A 10,368-nucleotide genomic window follows, 5' to 3' on the forward strand; every position below is an offset into this window, starting at 1 on the left:
ATCCCCCAATTAAACAGAACTGTGGTTCTAATGCAGGTGCTTCCACCTCCAACGTTCGTGTGTGCCCGCTGTCCCCCCCCCCGTCACATGACCCGAAACACAGGCATTGCTGGAATGGCTGGCTAGTAAAGCACTTGAACTGTTGTCTGTACATTTATATCGACTCTGAAAACAGGGTTGCTGTGGCTGAGGGAAATGAAATAACCCTGGTCAAATGAACTTCTGGTCAAAAAACTTACCAAAGAAAAAAGAGAAATTGAAAAGACAGCCCCGTCTTCCAAATAAAGCGTGAGAAGGCATATTGTTAAAGTCATTCGGAGCTGGCCCAGGGTAAGCTTTCACCGTAGGAATGCTCTGGCACCGGCCGCTGAGGGGATTGGGTTATTTAATGGGTCTTTTTCATCTCTAATTTTTTTACTTGACTAGGCAGCTCTCTCAAACCCGAGTTCGGACATTCATCCAGCTGGCACTGTGGGCCTGCTCCCATATGCCATCACCAGTAAGTTGAACCACTGAAGCCACTGTGTTAGGAGAAATGACAGGTTTTTGGGGGGGAGGATAACCCAGTAGAAATAGCGAAAAGAGGGCTGGTGCTTCAAAACAGTGTGAGGGGCTGGTCCGAGGGGGAGGTAATGGAATTACAGGATCAGTCTCTGCTGGGCGTGCAGGCGACATTAGCAATCACTATTTGCAGTTCGAAACTGTCTGGGAGCTAATTAAATAAAGGCTAATCTCCAGTTATTTTGCCAGAAGAAGATGGTTTATTACCTCGGGACAGTGAAGACATTGAGAAGCTTGGAGCTCTCCTTAGACCAGGGCGGGCACATTGGAAAGAAACAGACGGTGTCGGAGGAGACGTTTCACCTTCTCAGGGAACAAAACGCTTCCTGTCCTGTTGGAGTCCCCGCCCAAAGGGAGGTGGACAAATACCCCAGAGGAACTCCAAGTGCTGTGCTACATGGAAGAAAACTTCAGAGCTGTGGTCATGTAATCATTAGAGCCCCGAAGGCCATCTTCAGGGAAGAGTTTCCCTCTCACTGTGGGTACACTGGAGACGCCCTGGGAGGCCTCTCAGTTGTCACAGCAGAATGCCACAAATGCCAGCCCTGAGCCCTGGTTCAAGTGCCACTTGTGTCTGTATTTAACTGGAAATATAGAAATATAAAGCTCCATTGCTTGTGAGATTATAGACTTAACCAATATCAGTTGGAAACCCCGTTTACACATTTACTCAAATTCGTAGAATGCATAGCACTGGGAGTGAACTGTATGTAAAAATATAGACCCTGGATGATAACAATGTGTCGATTTAGGCTCATCGACCGTACCACTCTTGTAGGGATGTTGGTAATGGGATGGGCAGAGGGTGGATGGTCCATCTCCGCACATGTGGGGCCAGGGAGTAGGTATATGAGAAGCCTCTATCTGCTGTGAACTTTGCTGTGTACCTAAAACTGCTGTGATAGTTGTTGTGACTTTAACGTAGATATAATGCCTTTTACTTTTCCTATCTGTAATGCTGAAATGAAAAAGTCATGTATTGCAAAGGGTCCTTTTGAGAATTAAATGCAGTATGACATGGTTAAAGAACAATAATCTTATTTTGAAATACTGTGTTTTAATAAATTGAGAAATAAAAATACTTAACTGCAACATTTAAATAATTCTATTTTAAAAATCTTGTTGAGAGAACATTTAGGAAGAACTGCTGTAAAAAAACACATAAAATATATGTATATATTCTTTATTCTGTGAAAGTAGGAACCATTCATGACTGTTTTTGTCTGTCGTGGTACCCAGTGCACATGACGAGAATGCAGTAAGTATGATGAGTAAGTATCCAGTGAAGCACTAGTCATCAATTCCTCCAGAGAGCCTAAGGGTTAGCCCTGAATCCACCCAGAGAAAGCTACGGTGTGACTGGATTGTACAGTTGTTGGGAGACAATTCTCCAAGTGTCCCTCACATTTCTGTACATCTAATGAGATGAGGCATTGGTTCCCTGTGCCCCAGACTATCTTTTCAAGAATATTTGTATAGAAAACAGCCTTGGAAGATAGAAGTTTGCTTAGTGTCCCAAATAATAAAGTTTCTCTCTGGAGCAAAGGGAATACATGCTCACTTCCTATTAATCAAAGACTCAAGGTCCCTAACTAAGCTCAGGGCTGCTTCACTATAATGCAACCTATGCCATGTATAAATGTGACCTGTACCTCCCTGGGCTGCCCTAGGGAATGGGGACTCCTAGAACTGGCACAAGTGCTGACACCGAGGCTACTGCTATTGCTATGAGTAAATAAACAGTCCTTTGTCTTTGACCCGGGAGTGTTGTGTCTCCTGCCAGCATTTATGTCCCGTGCATGTGAGCTTGCACGTACAGTGAAATCTCAACCTTTCATAGAGCTTCACAACAAGACTGGCTCGTTCCAAAATATTTTATTAGATAATCCTTGATACAATGCCATCACCTGCATTCAAGGCCACTATAATAATCAGCCATGAAGCTCTATTTGTGCATGGGAAGAGTGTTGCTAGGCATTGCTTATGAAATCATATAGAATTCTCTTTATAAAAACTCTAGAAAAAAACTTTAACTGTTCTTTATATGAAAAAAGTTCATCATTTTTTCTGAGCAACTATATTTATTTTGTGACATCATAACCAGTTTTCTCATTCTGTACTGACTGCTGGAAAACCAGAGCCAAACGTGTCCCCCACCCAAACTAAGTGTATAGCTCTTTGTGCTGTGCATGTGTTGGCATCATTCCTGGCTTTATTTTCCATCCCCACCCTAATTTCTTGCTTAGTTTACTTGGAGTCCTAATTTACAGGGTTTTCATAAATTGCTTTTATTTTTTCCTTTCTGGAAAAAAGTGAGGGATAAACAAACTCCACACACAGGAGCAGTGTCAAATACTCATTAATTGTGTAAAGTGGGAGTCTGTGAACCTGTTCTCTGCTTCCTTTTTTTACACAATAGTAGAGACTGGTGGGATTTTGGTACAATGATTGTATAGCATCGTCTCTATTTTTTAATGAAACACAGCCAATTTTATTCAAATTCTCCAAAATTTATACTCAATGTGTTGTTTCTAAAATGTATCTCTTTTATATAATGGCTTTATTATTTCATTTTTATTTTATGGGTCTTTTTTTTTTTGTCTTTTCTTTACAGTCCTTTGGTAGCAGCCAGAATCTTGAGTTGCTCAGTTAGGAGCCTCTAACCTACTATTGTGATTAAGTTTCTTCTCAACATTCATGGCCACCATCTGGCTTCCAAATGAAAGGCTTTTGCTGATAAAGTAAGACTGCATTGTGACCCATAACCGCCTGACCTAACTTACAATCAATCTTGGCATCTAGTCTCTCATTTCTAATCCACCTTTCAGCTTCATCTGGAGTCATGCTCAGTTGATCTGCCAACACATTAGTGCTGATACGCTGGTGGATGCAACCAAAAGCCTCAAGAAAGCCTCAGGAAGAGATAAGCATTTTCAATAAAATCCTCAAGAACAGCTGCCAAGAAGTCATTCAGAAACACAGATTCACATTCCCTCAGCTTTTTCTGAGTCCCGTCAAAGTCAAAGTTAACATATAAACATTCCACAAACTCTGTAATTGGGTCTTTATATAAGACTTCTGTTGAATAACTTTGACAAGATCTTTCAGCATCTGCCGGCAGTTTTGAATGTCTTTGTTTGTTATGACCGCTGTAGTCAAATAGTGATGAATATGTCAACGTGCCATCTGTAGATACTGTGGCTGATAAAGGAAGAGATCAATAATATTATTACACCCTTTGGGATGGTTGAAGAAAACAAACAGAGACCAGTGAATGAGCTGTATTTGCTGCTGAAGAGACTTGAGTGGAGAACTCACAGAATTATTACCTATGGTCTTTTTTCACTGCATAAGGTCTTCCACGGCTGCACCACAATTCTGCATTAAGATTTCAGTGACCAGTTTCCCCAGAGTGAACTGAAGCATTTCTATCTGTTGCTGGAATCAACTCTCTGAAGGAGTAAAGGTATTCTGCTGCTCCAAATTCATTCCCACATTCATGTTGGAATTTTGCATACTGGTAGAGTGTATCTAAATATTCCTGCTTAAAACCATGCTGGTCTGCCAGGTGGTCAAACAGCATCTGACCATCCCTGGTCAACTGCATTTTCCTGGTAGCTTCTGGGTCTTCAAACACCTTCACAATTGGTTCTGTTTATGCCTGAAGCTGTTTCAATTGTGCAACAACCGTGGTTCTTTTTTCTCTCAAAGCATGAGGAATACTACCCGAATAAAGATTTTTCTGTACACCCACAGTAAAGTCTACTATGTTGGCATCACTAGGAAGATCCATTTTTTCTTGTAAAAATTCTTTTTCATTATATATCTCCTTTACGGAGAGAAACTCAAGCAACAGAAAGACTAGGTGCCCATCCAAAAAGTGTGGGAAATTAATAGTCAACTTGTACTCCACCATCATGACAAAGGGAAAAAAACAACATTTTTTTAATATATTTTTGTTTTGGGAAACTAGGTAAATGGTGGGAGGAATCCAGAACATTACTCTAAGTAAATGCATATTTTTAAGCCATTGCACATTTGATTTTTTAATTGTTCCATGTTAATTCCATTATTTCAAATGAGTCTTCCACTAAAACTCATAACTCTTTCAAAGCTTGGGCATAAATTCTGTGCACTCACTTTACTTATCGGTTCTCATTTCTTAGTCGTTCATATTTAATCTCCTATTGCTAAAAGATTTTAAAAGGTTTTATACCTACAATTAATAGTATGCAAATATATGCTGGGGTTTTCTAGAAGATGCTAATAAAATAATTTTTATTATTACACTATTTGAAAGGGGAAATCCAGTGATCCATGTTTTCAACCCAAATGTTGTTTCTGTAATTAATGCAGTGAATGAGACCCTTTATCCAACTGGACCAGTATCCTGCTCTAATGGGGGGATACACTGGACTAGAGCGTGGAGTTCACTTCCGCGTTGCTTTTCACATAGCATGGAAGTATGCCTCACAGATGCCTAAGTGACACTTGCAGATCAACCTGCAGTCTGTCTAAAGGCATCTTGGCCTCTAGATTTTTGGCTTTCTAACTTTGAGGTAATTAGCAACTTATGCTATGAGAGTATAAAAAAATCCTTTTTTTTCTGTTAGGCTGGAAACATGCTTCTCTAAAACCTAACTTACACATCTCTGAGCTTTAAGACTCACCTTCCTTGTTTCATCTAAATTCTTTCTTTGCAGAGGTGCCAGGCTTGTGCAGGTAGAAGGTGCACAAACCTATCTCTTACCTTAGCTTCAATAATGTAAAAATTGAGAGATTCAAGTGTTCAGTGGGAAACATAAGCTAATAAACCAGAGGAGGGCTCTGAACAGGGAGATATATCAGAGGAGGGTCTTGAAAATAGATAAAAGCATCAGGGAGCCCGAGAACAGGAGAAATGCAAGGAGGGAGCAGGTGGGTGGGACAAATAGGAAGATGGTGGTCCTGGGAATATACCTTAGAGGAGCTTGGCCAGCAGGCTCACTTTTACACATGCCTGCATGTGGCATATGGGAGGCCTAATGTATTTTAAAGGCTGGGATGGAATAGCCATGGTCATGGTCTCCTAAACAACAGAAGCTAATCTTTCTAGTTTATTATTGAATGGAAGTGACATTTCTCTTGATACTTCCCAACTTCATTGCATTGTTTTGGGGTTGACAGCCAGACTGCAATAGCAGAGTTAATAAAATACTTTAACAACACTGCAAATTTGAGATTTAATATTACACCACTTAATAATGTCTCTAATGAGAGAATAAACATAAATAAGGAAATGAAAAAGGACCCTTTTGAAGCAAATTTGGGGCACATCTCTGTCAAAAGATAGGCCTTTGTGGGCCCTTTTGGCTATAGCCACAGACTGCACTAAAGTATAGAACAGCATTCCAAAGGGAAGGACACATTCCACTCCAATTAGAAAAATATACCCTGATACAAAAGTGAAAGATGTAGTCAATGGGTCTAAACCAAAAATAATAACCTATTCTTAGAAAATGACAGCATACAATAGTTGAATAATTTTAGTATTTAAGGTAACGATAACTGATGAGGACAAAAGCGCACAAAATTTTAGTATGTGAAGTTCTGTGTTTTTGCTTTGTGATACCCTTTTTCTTCTCATCTCTATATTTATCCCAGCTTAAAAACATTTCTGTTTAAAGTTAGGGGGAAAAGTCCAGCCAAGATGGAGGCATAGATAGACACACTGTGCCTCCTCCCGCAACCAAAATTAAGAACAATAAAAATTTAGAAACAAAAAACACCCAGAACTGACAGAAAATTGAACTGTACAGAAGTCCAACAAACATTCATCCAGACTGGTAAGAGGGGTGGAGTTGGCGGCCAGCAGAGAGGGGTCACGGTGGGAAAAAGTGGTGGCTGGCAGACCCCAGGCATGGGGAGAAAGCGAGCAGAGTCAGCGAGGCACGCAAGGCAATTGGCTGACCATGGTTACACATTCCTGCACAGAGGTAAAAAAGGGGCAACAAGGCAGACCGGGCAAGCCATGGCCCCAGTACCAGGAAATAAAGCCTAAAAGCACTGATTGAAAACACTTGTGGGGGTTGGGGTGCTGGGAGAGACTCCCAGCCTCATTGGAGAGACCCACAGGGTCCTAGAATGTACACAAGCCCACACACCTGGGAACCAGCACCAGAAGGCCCCAATTTGCTGGTGGGAAACAGCAGAAGGGACTGAAATCTGAGAGAGAGCAGAACAAATGCCATAATTCCCTCTCTGACCCTGCCCCTACATACAGTGTCACAACCCAGCCACTGGGTTGCCCCACCCTGGTGAACACCTAAGGCTCTGCCCCTCGTATATAACAGGTGCAACCTGACCAAAAAATTAGGGCTCAAACAGAAGAACAAATCAAAGCCCCAGAGCCAATACTTTTAAGTGACCAAGAGATAGCTAACCTATCAAATAAATGCACAGTTCAAAACACTGGTGATCAGGATGCTCACAGAACTGGTTGATTTTGGTCACAAACTGTATGAAAAATGAAGGCTATACTAAGTGAAATGAAGGGAAATGCACAGAGATCCAATAGCGATGGGAAGAAAACTGGGACTCAAATCAAAGGAGTGGACCAGAAAGAAGAAAGAAACAACCAAACAGAAAAGAATGAAGAAACAAGAATTCAAAAAATGAGGAGAGGCTTAGGAACCTTCAGGACATCTTTAAGCATTCCAACATCCAAATTATAGGGGTACCAGAAGGGGGAAAGGAACAGCCACCAGTGGAAAACTTATTTGAACAAACAATAAAGGAGAATTTCCCCAATCTGGCAAAGGAAATAATTTCCAGGAAATCCAGGAAGCTCAGAGAGTCCCAAAGAAGTTGGAGCCAAGAAGGAACACACCAAGGCACATCATCATTACATTAGCCAAAATTAAAATGAAGGAGAGAATCCTAGAAGCAGCAAGAGCTAAGGGGACAGTCACCTATAAAGGAGTCCCCATCAGACTGTCAGCGGATTTCTCAAAAGAGACCTTACAGGCAAGAAGGGGCTGGAAAGAGGTATTCCAAGTCATGAAATCTAAAGACCTACAACCAAGATTGCTCTATCCAGCAAAACTTTCATTTAAAATGGAAGGACAGATAAAGTGCTTCTCAGATAAGATCAAATTGAAGGAGTTCATCATCACCAAGCCCTTATTATATGAAATGTTAAAGGGACTTATCTAAGAAAAAGAAGTTAAAGAAACATGAACAGTGAAAGGACAACAAACTCACAGTTATTAACAACCACACCTAAAACGAAAGCAAACTAAAAGGACAGCTAGATCAGGAGCGGAAACATAGAAATGAAGATCTCAAGGAGGGTTAGCAACAGGGGAGTGGGAGGAGGAGAAGGGAGGAGAAGGTACAGAAAATAAGTAGCATAGACAGTAGATAGAAAATAGATGGGGGGGGCAAGAATAGCATGGGAAATATAGAATCTAAAGGACTTGAGACACATGGTCATAAACTAAAGGGGGGGTAATGGTGGGGACGGGGGATAGGGTGGAGGGGAATGAAAGGGGGAATAGAACAACTGTAACCGCATAATCAATAAAAAATTTTCAAAAAAAATAAATGTTTAAGAAACTGCCAAACTTTTCTCCAAAGTGGATGTACAATTTTAAATTCACACCAGCAATCTATAAGGGTTCCACTTCTTCCACATCTTTGTCAACGCTTGCATGTCAGGACACTTGCATGATTTTCTTTGTTTTTAGTTTGTTAATAAGGTAAATTTCATCAATTGTTGTTTCAATATTAAACAAAACTTACATTCCTTAGACAAAATCCATGTGGTCATAATTTATTATCCTTTTTATATATTGTTGATTTAACTTGCTAAAATTTTGTTGAGAATATTTGCATCTATATTCATGAACAAAAACAGCCTGTAGTTTTCATATGTATTATGTGAATACATATGTAATGTCTTTGTCAAGTTTTGGTGCCAGAATAATCCTGTGTCACAGGACAAGTTTGGAAGTATGATCTTTTCTTTTTTATATCCTAAAAAGTTTGTGTGAAATTTGTAGGAGACCATTCTGCATGGCGAGGGCCCAGCCCCTCAGTGGCAAACATTTACTGCAAAATAACTTCTTAAAATCCATGCTAAACCTTCCAAGGATGAGTGTAACTGGTCCAACCACTTTTCCCTTTTCATTTGCAAATATCCTTCTTCTGTGATGTGATTAGCAGCACTGGCTTTTTTGTTTTCTGTAAAAGGTAACCACCTAAAGCAACCTGTGCACAGTAAATGAGGACCATCATTTAGTGTGCTGAGAAACCCAATAAAAGCTGGTCATGGGACTCTCTGAGCTTCCTGGATTTCCTGGAAGTCTATTTCCTTTGCCAGATTGGGGAAATTCTCCTTTATTATTTGTTCAAAGAAGTTTTCCACTGGTGGCTGTTCCTTTCCCCCTTCTGGTACCCCTATAATTCGAATGTTTAAAGATGTCCTGGAGGTTCCTAAAACTCTCCTCATTTTTTTGAATTCTTGCTTCTTCACTCTTTTCTGTTTGGCCATTACTTGCTTTCTTCTGGTCCAATCCATTGATTTGAGTTCCAGTTTCCTTTTCATCAGTTTCCTGTGCAATTCCATTCATTTCAATTAGGAAGCTCAGAGAGTCCCAAAGAAGTTGGACACAAGAAGAAACACACCAAGGCACATCATCATTACATTAGCCAAAATTAAAATGAAGGAGAGAATCCTAGAAGCAGCAAGAGCTAAGGGGAGAGTCACCTACAAAGGAGTTCCTATCAGACTGTCAGCGGATTTCTCAAAAGAGACCTTACAGGCAAGAGGGGCTGGAAAGAAGTATTCCAAGTCATGAAAACCAAAGACCTACAACCAAGATTGCTCTATCCAAGCAAAGTTTTCATTTAGAGTGGAAGGGCAGATAAAGTGCTTCTCAGATAAGATCAAATTCAAGGAGTTCATCATCACCGAGCCCTTATTATATAAAATGTTAAAAGGACTTATCTAAGAAAAAGAAGTTAAAAAAACATGAACAGTGAAAGGACAGCAAACTCACAGTTATTAACAACCACAACTAAAACAAAAGCAAACTAAGAGGACAGCTAGATCAAGAGCAGAACCATAGAAATGAAGGTCACATGGAAGTTTAGCAACAGGGGAGTGGGAGGAGGAGAAGGGGGGAGAAGGTACAGAAAATAAGTAGCATAGACAGTAGATAGAAAATTGATGGGGGGGCAAGAATAGTATGGGAAATATAGAATCTAAAGAACTTGAGACACAAGGTCATAAACTAAAGGGGGGTAATGGCGGGGATGGGGGGTAGGGTGGAGGGGAATGAAGGGGGGAATAGAACAACTGTAATGGCATAATCAATAAAAAAAGAAATTAAAAAAAAAAAAGCTGGTCATGGCAAGAGCCAAGGCTTTTGCTCCCCTAGAGAGAAAATCCATGCTGTCTCTTTTCTTCCACCAGACTCAGTAGTCCATGTGAATTTCTCATTTGATCCATAATGACTCGGACACTGCGGGCCGTGTGTGCATCAAAATTGGTATTAGTTTTCCCTAAAACTTTTGGTAAAATTTGTCTGTGAAGAAGTCATGTGGGCTTGGATTTTTCTTCGTGGGAAGATTTTTGTTTTGTTTTATTTCATGTTGTGTTGTTTAGAAGGGGGCTGGAGAGTTTTATGGGGGGGTTTGTTTTACTAAATATTCAAATTTCTTTAATAGATGGATACAGATATATTCAGATTGTCTACTTCTTCATGAGTGAGGTTTGTGACTGTGTCTTTGAAAGAATTTGATCTTTTTATCTAAGTGGTGAAA

General features: G+C 40.3%; 1 pseudogene; it reads right to left on the bottom strand.

Moving 5' to 3' along the window:
- Positions 1-1,118: 1,118 nt before the first annotated feature.
- On the bottom strand, positions 1,119-4,477 carry LOC119038986 (eukaryotic translation initiation factor 3 subunit E-like; annotated as a pseudogene).
- Positions 4,478-10,368: the final 5,891 nt, after the last annotated feature.

Source organism: Artibeus jamaicensis, unplaced genomic scaffold (genome assembly GCF_021234435.1).
Source record: "Artibeus jamaicensis isolate MK-2021 breed Jamaican fruit bat unplaced genomic scaffold, CSHL_Jam_final contig_558, whole genome shotgun sequence".
In the NCBI taxonomy this organism is placed as follows: domain Eukaryota; kingdom Metazoa; phylum Chordata; class Mammalia; order Chiroptera; family Phyllostomidae; genus Artibeus; species Artibeus jamaicensis.